This window comes from Artibeus jamaicensis, unplaced genomic scaffold (genome assembly GCF_021234435.1).
Source record: "Artibeus jamaicensis isolate MK-2021 breed Jamaican fruit bat unplaced genomic scaffold, CSHL_Jam_final contig_2790, whole genome shotgun sequence".
Lineage (NCBI taxonomy): Eukaryota > Metazoa > Chordata > Mammalia > Chiroptera > Phyllostomidae > Artibeus > Artibeus jamaicensis.
The window spans coordinates 784,224-798,470 of record NW_026521616.1 but is presented as its reverse complement, the minus strand read 5'-3'; the positions used below and the strand labels follow the sequence as shown (position 1 = coordinate 798,470).

The window sequence follows — 14,247 nt, the reverse complement described above, 5'->3', positions numbered from 1 at the left end:
AGTCCTTCCCCTCTGTGCCAGTTCCCCCCACCCTGTTGTCTTTGTCCATGGGTCCTTTATACATGTTCCTGGACTTGACTCTTCCCCTTTGTTCCCTCATTATCCCCCTCTGCCCTCCCCTCTGGTTAATGTCAGTTGGTTCTTTCTCTCCGTGTCTCTGGTTCTATTTTGCTCCCTTGTTTTTGTTTCATTTTTAAGGTTTTATTTATTTATTTATTTATTTATTTATTTATTTATTTATTTAGAGAGAGGGAAGTGAGAAAGAGAGGGAGAGACATTGATATGTGAGAGATATATTGATTGGTTGCCTGTTGCACGCCCCCAACTGGTGACCTGTCCCGCAAACCAGGCATGTTCCCTGACTGGGAATTGAACTGGTGACCTGTTGGTTCACAGGATGGTATTCAGTCCACTAAGCCACACCAGCCAGGGTTGTTTTGTTGAATTTGGTTCCACTTACAAGTAAAATCATATGGTATTTGTCTTTTACCAGTTATTTCATGTAGCATAATAACTCTCCAGTTCTACCCAAGCTGTCAGAAGGATAGGAGTTCCTTCTTTCTTCTGCATAGTGTTATATTGTGTAAATATACCGGTTTTTTGATCCACTCATTTACTGATGGGCACTTGGCTGTTACTTGACTATTGTAAATAGCACTGCTATGGACATTGGGATGACTACTTTCTTTTGAATTGCTATTTTAGGATTCTTAGGGTATAATCGTAGCAGTGGAATCACTGGGTCAAAAGGCACTTCCCAGTCCTGGGTGATGTGGCTCAGTGGATTGAGCAGTGGACTGTGAAGCAAAGGGTCGCGTCGATGGTTTGATTACCAGTCAGGGCACATGCCTGGGTTGCAGACCAGGTCCCCAGAAGGGGGATGCGTGAAAGGCAACCACACAATTGATGTTTCTCTCTCTTTCTTTTTCCCTTCCCCTCTCTCTAAAAATAAATAAATAAAATCTTTGTTTTAAAAAAGCAGTTTCATTTTTAGTTTTCTGAGGAAATTCCATACTGTTTTCCACAGTGGATGCACCAGTCTGCATTCCTACCAATAGTGCACTAGGGTTCCCTTTTCTCCACAGCCTCGCCTTTACGATGGTCATTTGACTGGTGTGAAATGGTATCTCATTGTGGTTTTAATTTGCACTTCTCTGATGGCTAGTGATGTTCATATGTCTCTATTATAGCAGTTTTTTAAAAAGATTATGTATTTATATATTTATATTTATTTTTAGAGAGAGGATAAGGGAGGGAGGAAGAGGGGGAGAGAAACATCAGTGTGTGGTTGCCTCTCGGCAGCCCCTCACCAAGGACCTGGCCTGCAACCCAGGCATGTGCCCTGACTGGGGATTGAACTGGCAGTGCTTTGGTAAGTGTTGGTTTGTGCTTAATCCACTGAGCTATACCAGCCAGGTCCTAGTGTAGCAGTTTTAAAAGGCAAGGTTTCTATGACCAGTTGACCAGCAAAGTGATTTTGAGGATCAGTTGCTAAGTAAAAGTCAGGTTTTTATGCTACTTAGAGGAATGAAATGATCTAGCCAGCATCCCTGTTGTTTCAGAGGAGAAGCTGAAGTGCTTCTACCATTGGCATTTCATTACTTATTAGATAGGACTTAAGTCTATTTTGAAATGAAAGGGATATCAAGACTATAGAAGTTAAAAGGCAGCTTATCCCAGGTCACAGTATAAGAATGGAAAAGTCACATTTCCTGGGTTGGTGAATGGGTCTCTGTATTACCCAACTATTCAGCTGAAAGTGGTTTTACTATTGTGAAGACATTAACTTTTTAGCTGTGAAGGTACTGTTTGGCTTTTGCTTATCTTATTCTTCTAGACCTCTTTCATTCAACAGAAAGTGGGACCAATGGGTTAATGAAGAATCCATATCTTGGTTTTAACCTGTTCTGCCAGATGTTATGGTACATTCACTAGAGGGCCTTACAAAGGATTTTAGTACTTAGGCTTTATTAAATCCCTGTCAGGTATGGCAGTGCAGTTGGAGTATGATATTGTGTTAGCACATTTTCCCAGAGAGACCAAAGGAACCTTTTCTTTTAAGAAAAGTCCTTTGCCTATTCCATAGAGGCAAAATTAGATTGGAACAATGAAAAAACAGACTTAAAAATTCGTGGCTGGGTTGTTTGGAGCGTCATCCTGTATACCAAAGAGTTGTGGGTTTGATTCCCAGTCAGGGCAAATACCTAGGTTGTGGTTTTGACCCCATCCATGGTCAGGGAGGCAACCAATCTGTGTTTCTCTTACATCAGTGTTTCTCTCTCTTTCTTTCTCTAAAATCAATAAACATATCCCCAGGGGAGGATTTAAAAAATTCAAGAGTCGAGTGGTTATCTTTTCTAGGGACACAGTAAGAGTACAACTAATAACAAAATCAGATCTCTTGGGTAGTGCCCAAAGAAACCTGGGAGCGTGTGCATTTAGAAACAACGCCACACCGTCTGTAATTCCCAGCAACAAGTGTTTCCTAGGATTCTGTTTACACATATGATGGCGGGTGTTGGGTCCATGTCACACATTACCTTTATACTAACACTCTTGTTACTGTGAAGGTGACACTCTGGAGAAGCATATGAACAAGAGTAATGAAGTACTAATAAATATTTCCTTGTTACTGAAAATAAGTAAGTATGAGCAGGTTGCTTTTTTAGCAAGCTTTATTTTAATTTATGCCTCTTCTCCATGCTGAACACACTTCCCAAGTGAAATGTATTGTCCTAATCATTCATAATATGTTTTGGGGAGATTGTTGCTTAGTGCATCTAGAAGTGAGAGGCTGGTACCACTTCAGCCTGCACATCAACTTTGTAGCTTTCTAAAATTCTCTACCATCTCTCTCCATCCCTGCCGTCTGTCTACATCTGTTCATCTCTTGGCTCCCTACAACTAGTTAGGGAAGTGGCATTGCTCAACCAGGGAAATGCTAGTATTTTTCAAAGTCACAGTTGAATATAACAGCAGTCTTTGGTTGCGTGCAGGCTTACATTACTTTGTTGTATTATTGCTTGAAGAGTATTTCTACATTACAGAAACAAGGTTTCCACTCTTCAGAACACGCTGACAAATTGCATTTTATTAAATGTGCATGTGCTTAAGAGTTAAAATGAGAGGGGAAAAAACCTATATTAGTTATAGTTTTCTTTTTAAAAAGCTGTTATATAATTAAAAGCTGTACTGCTCCCTTACACAGAAACTAGCAGATAAACCATGGAGAAACTATAGTTGCTCTGTGAGGATCACTCTGACTATACTATTGAAAAGTCACTACCTTAGCCCTGACTAGTGTAGCTCAGTGGATTGAGTGTGGGCCAACCAAAGGGTTGCCAGTTTGATTCCCAGTCAGGGCACATGCCTGGGTTTTGGGCCAGGTCCCCAGTAGGGGATGCTTAAGAGGCAGCCACACATTGATGTTTCTCTCCCTCTCTTTCTCCTTCTCTTCCCCTCTCTCTAAAAATGAATAAATAAAATCTTAAAAGTCACTACCCCATTCAGTACTCCTCATCTTCTTACACTGTTTTTATTTTTTCACAGCATTTATCACAGTCTAAGAGTGTGTGTAGTGTACTTGTTTGTTAAGTTTATCTGACTTGCCCACTCTATCCCGTGTAAAAATGGAAGCACAGTGAAGACTGAGTTTTTGCCTGTTTTGTTCATTGCTGAGTTCCTAGCTCCTGGAGCAATGTCTTGCTACATAGCAGGTGCTCAGTAAATATTGATATGAATTAATCGGAGAGGTATTCTTTAATATATAGCTTAGTATTAGGATTGGCATGCATAGAAAGTGCATTAGAGATTATTGTCTTCCTGGAGCTAGTACTATATTTAGGATCAGATTACTTAACCTAGTTTAAGGGAAAGAATATTTATGTGAAAAAAATTGAGAAATTGCAATTGATTAGTTGATTGTAAAGAAATGACAGGCATTTTATAGTATGCAGATATGAAGGAACATTATATAAAGATAGATGACTAGCTTTTATTCACCTTGAAGGGGACAAAAGAATAGGCTGAAGTTCCTGAACAATGGATATGAGACATGCAGAAGAATTTCCTGGTTTTAAGAATAAACACTGGAACAGGTGAATAAGGGGGATGGTTTCTCAGAATGGATTTTCAGTTCTAGCAACATTCTGGAGGCAATCGTGTGAGGAGAAAGCACAGAGCCAGGGGTCAGAAAACCTGGCTGTAGTCTGTGCACTTACTAGCTTTTACTAGTTTCTTTATCTGTGAAAATGAGACTAATGATACCTGCCCTGACTGTCTCTCATAGGGCATTTGAAAAAATCAAGTGACAGAATCAGTGTGAAAACACTTTGAAAATTGTAAAGGTCTCTACAAATGTAAGTAATTTATTAATGACTTTACAAAACCACCTTTGTTAGTGATTTAGAATTACGGAATCTGGCCCTGGTCAGTGTGGCTCAGTAGGTTGGAGTGTTGTCTGGTAAACTGAAGGGTTGCAGTTTCTGCTCCTGGTCGGGGGGATATGGAGGCATCCAGTCGGTGTTTGTCTCTCACATTGATATTTCTCTCTCTCCCTTCCTCTCTCTCTAAAAGCAATGAAAAACATGTCCTTGGGTGAAGAGTTAAAGAAAAAAAACTTAAAATCATGGAATCTGGAAGTTGGATTTAGAAGTCATCTAGTCCAACTTTTTAGCTATTAAAGATAAAATTTTAATTGAATTAATTGAGGTGGAAAATAAATTCTTCTCCATCATTTAAAAAATGTATTTTATTTGCCTAGGCTGGTGTGGCTCAGTGGATTGAGTGCTGGCTAAAGGGTTTGGTACCCTCTCCCTCTCGTATGAAATAAAAGGCTCTTTATAACTTGGAGCATCAGGCTCTCCTCTAGGTTTAGCACCAATGCCCTACTTCTCTGCAACAGACCACTTCTGGTTCCCCAAACATGCCATTTAGCTTCATAACTTCATGTCTTTCATTATGCTAGTTTTCTCTGCCCAGAGTGGCCCATTCCTCTCAATCTGTTGAATTCTTGCTTGGCCTTCAGTGACCCGTGTTGTTCTCCCTTCCTTCGCACTGTACCCTGGAAGTATTTGTTTTATTATTTGGGTTTTTTAACGATTTTACTCACTTTTTCCTTTTCTTTTTAAAAAATTGAGGTATAGTTGACATACAACATAATATTAGTTTCAGGTATACAACATATTGACTTGATATTTGTATGTGTAGCAAAGTGATCACCACAATAATAGCATTGCTCACTAGGGATTTTCTCTGTCACGGTTGTATTTTCAATTCATGGTGCTACCACAGTGCCTGTTGCATCACAGGTATCAGTGAATGAGGGAGTGAGTGAATGATGTCCGTACTAAGTGTTCTCTTTTTCAAATTAAACTCTCGTTTTCCTTTACTATCCACATTACAGTTTCTAGGTCCCTCTCTAGTTTCTACATCCTGACTCAGCTATTCCTAGGCTTTTCCACATTCCACATCAGAAAGTGTTGTATTTTAACGACTAGAAGAAGTAAACTGCAACCTTGCAAAATAACTGTTACTGAAAAGTGTACCAAATGGGTAGGTGGTCCAGCTGCCTCTTTGGGAAAGGTTCTGATTGCATTAATTTCTAGCCATCTCATCCTTGATGGTGTGATTCAGTGGCCTGAGTGCCAGCCTGAGAACCGAAAGGTCACTGTTTTGATTCCTGGTCAGAGCACATTCCTGGGTTGTTAGGCCAGGTGGCCAGTTGGGAGCATGCAAGAGGCAACCTCTTTCCTTCCCTTCTCTTCCCTCTAAAAGATAAATAAAACCTTTAAAAATCATTTTCTAGCCATCTCCTTGCCAGAAAAAAGCTCAAATCCCCTGATAAAAAATGAGCAGAGATAGCACTTTGTACCTGCTTTTTTCTCTTTTACCTTCTGTCACTTCAGCAGGGTACCTGCTTCCCACCCCCTTTATAGTTCACTACTGATATAAAGACCACAAGATGTAGGGTTTCCTAAAACTTTTTATATGCTTAGGAGTCTTAGCTGTTTGGGCTGTAGACACAGTTGAGGAGCAGAAAGTCTGATACTAAATTCCAAGGGAAAGGGCACACAGTTCTTGTCCAGAATTAAAGGCAAATGAGTTAGGCAGCAGGAACCTGTTAACTCCAAAACTGATTCAGAAGTGATTTAATCTTTGCTTTTGAAGCAGATCAGCAGTGCCATTTGCCTGCTGTCTAAAAATGAGATTAACCAGGATTCTCTTAGAAGAGAATAAATTATTAGTGTAATCGTAGCTCCTGGCTTGCATAATATCTTCTTACAACTACAGGTTAGTGGCACAGGGCACATCTACTGCATAGTACTAGGGTATGAAGATCAGGCCACATTGCCTTACTTAGGGTGTCCAGGGGAAATGAACAATTCTCAGCAACCCACAGCCTTAATGAACTTGGTTATTGTTAAAATTCATCTTTATCAAAGGGAAGCATTGCTTAGTGATTTTTCTCCTAGCCCAACATCCTGGGCATTAGCTGGAATTACTAAGTGATTTGCAGTGGGGAAACCATGAGAGCAATTTCTGTTTTGTCCACAAATTATCATTAGCAGTTTCATTTGTAGATTGAAGGAGCAGGAGTGTACTCTTAGCCAGTTGCAGCTTCCCTCCAATTAGGGCGTTAGTTCAATTATGTCCAATTAACTTTTATTGCAGCTAGTGGTGATAATTACTTTCAAGTCAGTTTTTTGGCCGCAGTTATACACCGAAGTATGAACTTGATGGGTTTTAATAACCAGAGTGACACATTTCATGCCCTCCCTACACTGCAGTTAATTTCTTTCTTTTTTTTTTTTAATTTTATTTTTACTTACAATTTTGGAGGGGGAAGAGAGAAACATCGATTTGATGTTTCACTTATTTATGTATTTATTGGTTGATTCTTATATGTGTCCCAACTGGGGATGAAACCCACCACTTTGGTGTATTGGGACAGTGCTCTCTAACCAGCTGAGCTACTCGGCCAGGGCCTGCAGTTTCTTTTTCCATACCTCTTTCAGACAGGAGGTCAAAGAAATGTAAAAATTCATTTTACAATTAAAACATACTGTTCTTTTTTGAAGAGCTGTGTAGGATCATATTTTAAAAGAATCTATTAGGAATTGCCGTAGTGTCTTTTCATATTCTGAAATCATAATCATACCCTTGAGTTCATTGCTGCTTATCATAGAATAGACTGAGATGGAATTAAGTGTCATTCATAACAACATGTGCTGATTGTAAGGCTGTGGTAATTGGCAAGGTGCAGTTTAGTCTTATTGCATTTGAAATTCTCTTCAAAGTGCAAAAGTAAACGTTTGTTTTGGGGTACTTTTAAAATTAGTAGAACACTGAGAACATGTTTCTTTAGCTCTATGGGAATTTTAGTATGTTGTTTTAATAAACTGTTACATAATATATTTAGAAACAGTCCCTGCTAGGTGGAAAAAAAGGGAAAGGAAGAAAATAAGTAGTTTGTCTTCCTCTAAAGATGACTAAATGCCTTGCCATTTCCCTTTAGACATCCCCTTCAGTGTTGTTTGATGGTTACCTGAAAAGTAAATGGTCTTGTCAGCAAAATCTTACTTCCTTAACCTGCAAAAGAATGAAGTTGATTTCTCCTAGGAGTGTTCTTAGATCTCCAGGTGACTTGCTGCTGCTTTCATTTCAGATGCTGTTGCTCAGCTTAGTGTCCTTTGTAGCTAGTGCTTTCTTCCCACGGACTGATCAGTCTCCTGAGATACATTCATGTATGGCAGTACATTTTAAGAGCCTGTTTTTGTTAGTATTTATTTAATGTAAGGGAAGAAAGTTTATGGCTGCTTGGAGGAGGGCCATAATATACTTGGTCCTCCTCCAAAACTTCGTGATCACACTAAATAGGAAAGAAGAAGAAAGGATAAGTGATAAACATCATCCTTACACTACTTCAAAGCTCTTCATTGATTGTTACTGAAAACCTTTCTGCTGTTGAATAACTGAGACCCTGCTTGCCAGCTGCTTTTGGTGTGAAAGTGGAGAAGCTAGTTATACTTGGTACTTTTCAGGAAGTCTGGAGATAAAGCTTGTGGTGTTATTTGAAACTTTTCGTATAGTGAGAGGAAAAGAGTGTCAAAAACTCTGTTACACTCCAGAATATATAACTAGGTTTTCCTTTATAGCATAGGGGAGTTTGCATGGTACTTGTTTAGGTTCAGTATGTGTGTTTAGAAGGAAGAGCCTTGAAAAACTCTTAAGCCCTGGCTGGATATCAGTTGACTAGAGTGTCATTCTTGTACGCCAAGGTTGTGGGTTCAATCCCCGCTCAAGGTACATACAGGAATCAACCAGTGAATGCATAAATGAGTGGAGCAACAAGTTGATGTTTGTCTACCCCACCCTTCCTTTTCCTTTAAAAAAATTTTTTAAAAAGACCTCTTAAAACATGAACTTAATGGCAGTGTTAGTGAATGTTAGTCCTGAAGGGAAGGTCACTAATAACATCTTCTTCAAGATAGACATCTCTTTGGGAACCTTTCTAAAGGTGAAGTTCTCCATCTTTAATGTAAGAGGGAAGCATGAAGGTCACACAGCATTGCCAGAATAGAGTTGAGGTTGAGAGAGAATTTGAAGTATAGGCACTGGAGAAAATGTTATTCAGGTAAGTGTTGAAAAGAAATTGGAAGTTGATGAGGCAGAAATATACAGGAAACCTATTTTTGGTGGCAAGAACTCCAATGTTGGTGCTCAGCGATTCAGAGATGAGTTACTTGCATTAAGTTAAAGTGAGAATGGTTACCAGTAGACAGACCATTCTCTCCAAGTCTTCTTAATGATCTGCAGTCCCCTCCCTTCCACACCTTCACCCCCCTCTAAAAGGTATTGAATTGAGAGAGAGAGAGAGGGGCGGGGAGGCATTGATTTGTTGTTCTACTTATTTACACATTCATTGTTTGATTCTTATATGTGCCCCGACCAGAGACTTACTAATAAAATTTCTGAAAAGAATCTCGACAAATTTATAGAAAAGTTCCAAGTACAATACAAAGAATTATTTTTTTTCCTTGAATCACTTGAGAATAAGTTGTTGACCTGATGGCTTCATCATCCCTGAATACCTTAGGGTTAATCTTCTACAAGCAGGGATATTGTCCAACATCAAAATCTGGAGGTTAACATTGATGCATCACTGTCACATAATTCTCAGATACCCCTCCTCCAGATGTTGCCAGTTGTATTAGTAATGTCCTTATTGCAAAAAGGATCCACTTCAGCTCTGGCTAAGTGGTTCATGTGGTTGGAGCGTCATCCCCTGCACAAAAAGGTTGTGAGTTCGATTCCTGGTCTGGGCACATACCTAGGCTGTGGGTTTGATTCCCAGTTGAGGCACATGCCTAGGTTACGGGTTCGATCCCCTGTCGGGGTGCTTACGGAAAACTGATTAATGTTTCTCATACTGATATTTCTCTCTCTCTTCTTCCCTCTCCTTTCCCTCTCCCACCACTCCTTCTTCTCTCTCTAAAATCAATAAAAGCATATCTCATGTGAGGATTTTAAAAAGGATCCAGTTCAGAATCACACATTGTATTTATTTGTTGTCTTTTTGCTTTCCTTCATTCTGAAACAGTTCTTCAGGCCTTCTTTGACTTTCATGACCTTGACACTATTAACAGTTATTTGCTAGAAAGTTCCTCAGTTTAGGATTGTCTAATGGTTCCTCATGTTTAATGTAGGTAATGCATCTGCAGCAAGAATATCACAGGAGTGATGCTGTGTTCTTCACTGCATCATTTTAGGATGTGCTGATTTTTATTTGTCCCATTACTAGTGCTATATGATCACTTGATTAAGGTGTTGTCTGCTAGGCATTTCTACTTTGAACCTATGTAAACACCCTATTCCTCTTCAGTCCTTCAGTTTATTTATTTATATTAGTATTCATGATTTTCTGTTTTATTGAATAGGGCGTGATCTGTTATTATCATTTGTTTTGATGTTCAAATTACACATATTTTGCCAGTAAATGGGGGGGGGGTTACATGTTTAACCCTAAAGATGCCGAAAGAATTTGCCATCTTTATTTCAAAGGAATGGCTGATACTACCCAAAGTAGCATCTTACGAACAGTGGTAGGAAACCAGTTTACAGTTCTTCTATTCCTGGCACATGTCTCGTTCAGTCAATGTACTCATTCTCTGTTCTTTTAAATTTTTAGTGTGTAAACTTCTCTTTCTGAGGTTTCCCTTACCAGTTGAGCATACTGTAGCTTCTCGGTCCTTCGACGTGTTACCATTACTCTTTGTGAACTTCCTTTTTTTCCTGCACAATGAGATGTACCAGACTTATTTGGTAGTTTCTCTGCCTCGGCCATTTCTACAATGAACCTTTGTTCTGTTAGTGGAAAATTCAGTATTTAATATTTTGTTTGTTTGTTTGTTTGTTTGTTTGAGACGGGGAAGGTAGGGAGAAAAACGTAGATGTGAGAGAGAAACATCAGTCAGTTGCTTCCTGTATGTGCCCCACCTGGGGGCCAGGCCCGCAACTCAGGCATGTGCCTTGACTGGGAATCAAACCAGTGACCCTTTGCTTCGTGGGACGACGCCCAACCAATTGAGCCATACCAGGCAGGGCAAGAATTTAGTATTTAGACGCCAAGATCTGAGTGGACCCTACTGGGATTTATGTTATCTGACAGGGAGTAGTCACTGCATCCCCAGAGGGGGCTCTCCTCATGTCACTTGGGTTCTGACTCCTCACGTCAGCCCCCACTCTTTGTTCCTTTGTGGATACCCTGCTCGCTCTATTTGGGTGCTTTCTATTTCTAACCAAATGAAGCGATTTAACAGAGGTAACTGGGTGAAAGTTGATAAGGACACTCAGTTGGTGAGGGAGGCCCCAGAGAGAAAAGTTTACAGAGTAGAAATTAGGACAGTGAGAGGATACACTGAACAAATGAGGCCTGTACCGGGAATGACAAGTTGTGAATTTTTGTTTTCTGCTGTTGTCCAAAAAATGTTAATTTGAGTACTGTTAGCCATTCCTTTTGAGATAAAAGGAAGGCAATAATTTGGATGTCTGTAGGGTTAAACATGTATTTATGTAATTTTCCCTGATTTTTCCTAATGTTAGAATAATCTTGAGTTAAATTGCTTTGTTTAGGCAGGATTTCAAATGTGGTATTAGGCACATATTTGACCAGTTAGAACTGCTCACACACTGATAAGTAACAATGTCGAATGGTTATGAAATTTCTCAGGGGCACAGAAGAGGGCAAAAACACTTTGCTGATCTGTGAGTGAGTTGTGGTACTCTGAATCCTTGAGAGGTTTAAAGGATCACTTTGTTAGGTTTTATTTTGTTTTCCAGGCAATTACTGAAATGAGGAAACTTCCTAAAGCTAAGTTCAGAATCTTACTTCAGTGGGTATTTACTCTCACTTTACTCTCGCTATAAAAGTATTCTTCCAGCAGGGACTATCTCTCTGTTCTTTATTCTTCCTGTGGATTGAGCCAGTATTCCAAGTTGTAGTGGTTTGCAGGATGTAGAAGGAGAAGGTCCTCCTCTTTCTAAATAGGCTTTCAGTCCCTGGGTCGTTTTGAGGTTTAGTAGCTTTTACTGCTTTCGGAGACCCTGTAGCTTCAGAAGCCTGGTAATTCCTTCGAGTGTGTAGTGTGAGCCATAAAGCCTCGAGTTACAGTGAGTCTCAGAGACATAGCAAGGAAGAATCTTTTGATTTTCACTAAGACTATAGAAGCCCTCACTGAACTTTGTTATATATCAGGATTCTTATAGTCCTCTACTCAGGCTGGGAATGGAGAAGGAAGGGCCTATATGAACACAATGTATGTGTGTATCAGTCATGCCTTGTCTTAGTACATAACCTATTGCCAAACTAACTCTTGGTGACAACAGACTAGAAGATACAGTGAAGGACAATGTGTGAACTGTAAGTAAACAGTTAATTTCATTGCCTACCTGTACTGAATTTACTAGCCTTTTCGAAACTCTTCCCTAGAAATACAAGGTACATAAACTCAAGGCATTGTATGGCAGGGGTGTCCAACTTTTTGATGTATCTGGGCCACACTGGAAAATGAGTTGTTTTGGGCCACACATTAAATATACAAACAGTAACGAAAACTGATAAGCAAAATGGTTAAAAGTAAATTTACTATTTTGTGTTGGATCACATTCATAGCCATCCTGGGCTGCGTGTGTCCTGCAGGCCACAGGTTGGATACACCTGGCAGAGAACTCCTTCTAGGAAGGTAACAGACCAAATGAATACATACTGGATATAGCAGATGCATGACTAAAAACAAGTGTGATTCCCTCTGCGTTCCCAATTTAAAACACCTTAGAGATCAGCTCTGACCAACATGGCTCAGTTGGATGGGCATTGTGCTGCAAAGCAAAGGTCGCAGGTTCAATTCCTAGTCATGGTTGTGTGCGTTATGTGTGCAGGTTTGCTCCTAGCTGCGGCATGTGCAAGAGGCAGCCAATCGATGTTTCTCTCCCTCTCTTTCTCTTTCCCTTCCCCTTTCTCTAAAAATAAATAAAGTTCAAAATAAAAATAAAACATCCTACAGATCAGAGGGATGCTTTCTGTCAGAGACCTTGGGGGGCTCTGTGATGCCCAGCTTCCAAAATCCCTTGAGGGTCCAAATGGAAATGACTTAGAAAAGGTATGAGTTGAGTAAGTTCAGAGTTAGTTGGGGTTACTTACCATGTTCAGAGAAGAGCATGAGGATAGGCGGGCAAGAGTTTTCTGTACCAGGATTGTTTGAGGATGAGAGATAACTGTGTTTGATCATTACTTGTATTATTTTCTGAAATAGTTTTCTCAATGTGAATTATACAGCTTTCCCCTGGCTGTGGGGAGCCTAACCATATAAACTGAAAGCTTTTCTTTGCCTTTCTGTAGTTACTTTCCCAATCTGTTCTAACCTTGATTATAGTTGCTAGCTTATAGTTCACCTTAAAAGGATTTTTAGTAAGAGCTGATTCCAAAGTGTTGGGCAAGCAAAGTGTAATAGAATTACAGTACAAAGTGCTGATCTGGGACAGGTAATTCCCCAAATCCATAGGAAAATTAATTATATTTACACTTAAACCCCACTATGGTCCCTGACTGGTGTAGCTCAGTGGATTGAGTGTGGGCTGCAAACCACAGGGTCACCAGTTCAATTCACAGTCAGGGCACATGGCTGGGTTGTGGGCCAGGTCTCCAGTATGGGGTGCTCGAGAGGCAACGACACAATGATATTTCTGTCCCTCTCTTTCTCTTCCCCTCTCTAAAAATGAATGAATAAAATCTTAAAAAACTACATTATGGTATGTTTTTGTTGTATATAATAGTGTAAGAAGAGGAATATGATAGGTGCTCAGCAAATATCAGTAAATATTAACTTGAAGTAGTGCAGTGTTTTTCAAACATTTTTGTCTGTGCCCACAATAAGGATTATATCTCAGTAAATAGACACATATAATTTATGTAGTTGAAAAAGAGTCAGGAAACAATAAGCATTCTTATTGTACTCTGCGATTATTTTTAATTCACTTTTTAAAAATGCTGGTCATACTGTGAGGATAACAAAATACTTTTCTAATGGAATGAGTCGCAAGGCTAGGAGTTAAGACAGAAAGTCCAATATTCTAGCAGTAGGTTGTTGGACAAGTTACTTAATGTTTCTAAGCCTGGGCTTCCTAATCTATAGAAAGAGAATGGTACTTGTTCCATGTAAATTAAAAAATTATCTTAAATTTCAAATGAAATAATATATGTAAACATGTTTCAAAGTATAAAGAACTGTAAAATACAAGGTGGTGGTTTGGCTTTGTAGGCAAAATAAAAAGTGACCTGGATTTTGATAGGTTTGGAACGTGATAGCCAACATTTAAATAATGTTCACTACATATGTGGCGCCAGTATCCTAACCACTTGAATATAGTGACAGTAAACCCACCTCACAATTCTGGCAAGTATGTACATTTTCTAGATGAAGTTAAGTGTCTTTCCCAAGATCACACAGCTAGTAAGCACCAGAGCTGGGATTTAACGCCGGAGTCTTTTTTCTAAATAAGATTGTATGTATTTATTTTTAGAGAGAGGGAAAGGGAGGGAGAAAGAGGAGAGAAACATTGGTCAGTTGCCTCTCATACATGCCCCAGCAGGGGATTGAACATGCAGCCTGGACATATGCCCTGACTGGGAATCAAACCAACAACCTTTCATTTTGTGGGACAGTGCTCAACCAACTGAGCCATACCTGT

At 39.6% G+C, this 14,247-nt stretch overlaps 1 protein-coding gene across 4 annotated transcripts in view; it reads left to right on the top strand.

Annotated features, from left to right (window-relative positions):
* Positions 1-14,247, top strand: part of FAM222B (family with sequence similarity 222 member B) — a 71,085-nt gene that overhangs the window by 35,118 nt on the left and 21,720 nt on the right. For 2 of the 4 annotated variants that reach the window (XM_037162823.2, XM_037162824.2), the window contains exon 2: positions 4,289-4,358. The exons of the other annotated variants lie outside the window; for them this stretch is intronic. The gene's annotated coding sequence lies outside the window, so the exon portion shown is untranslated. The remainder of the gene's footprint in view (positions 1-4,288; positions 4,359-14,247) is intronic. 4 annotated transcript variants of the gene reach the window in all.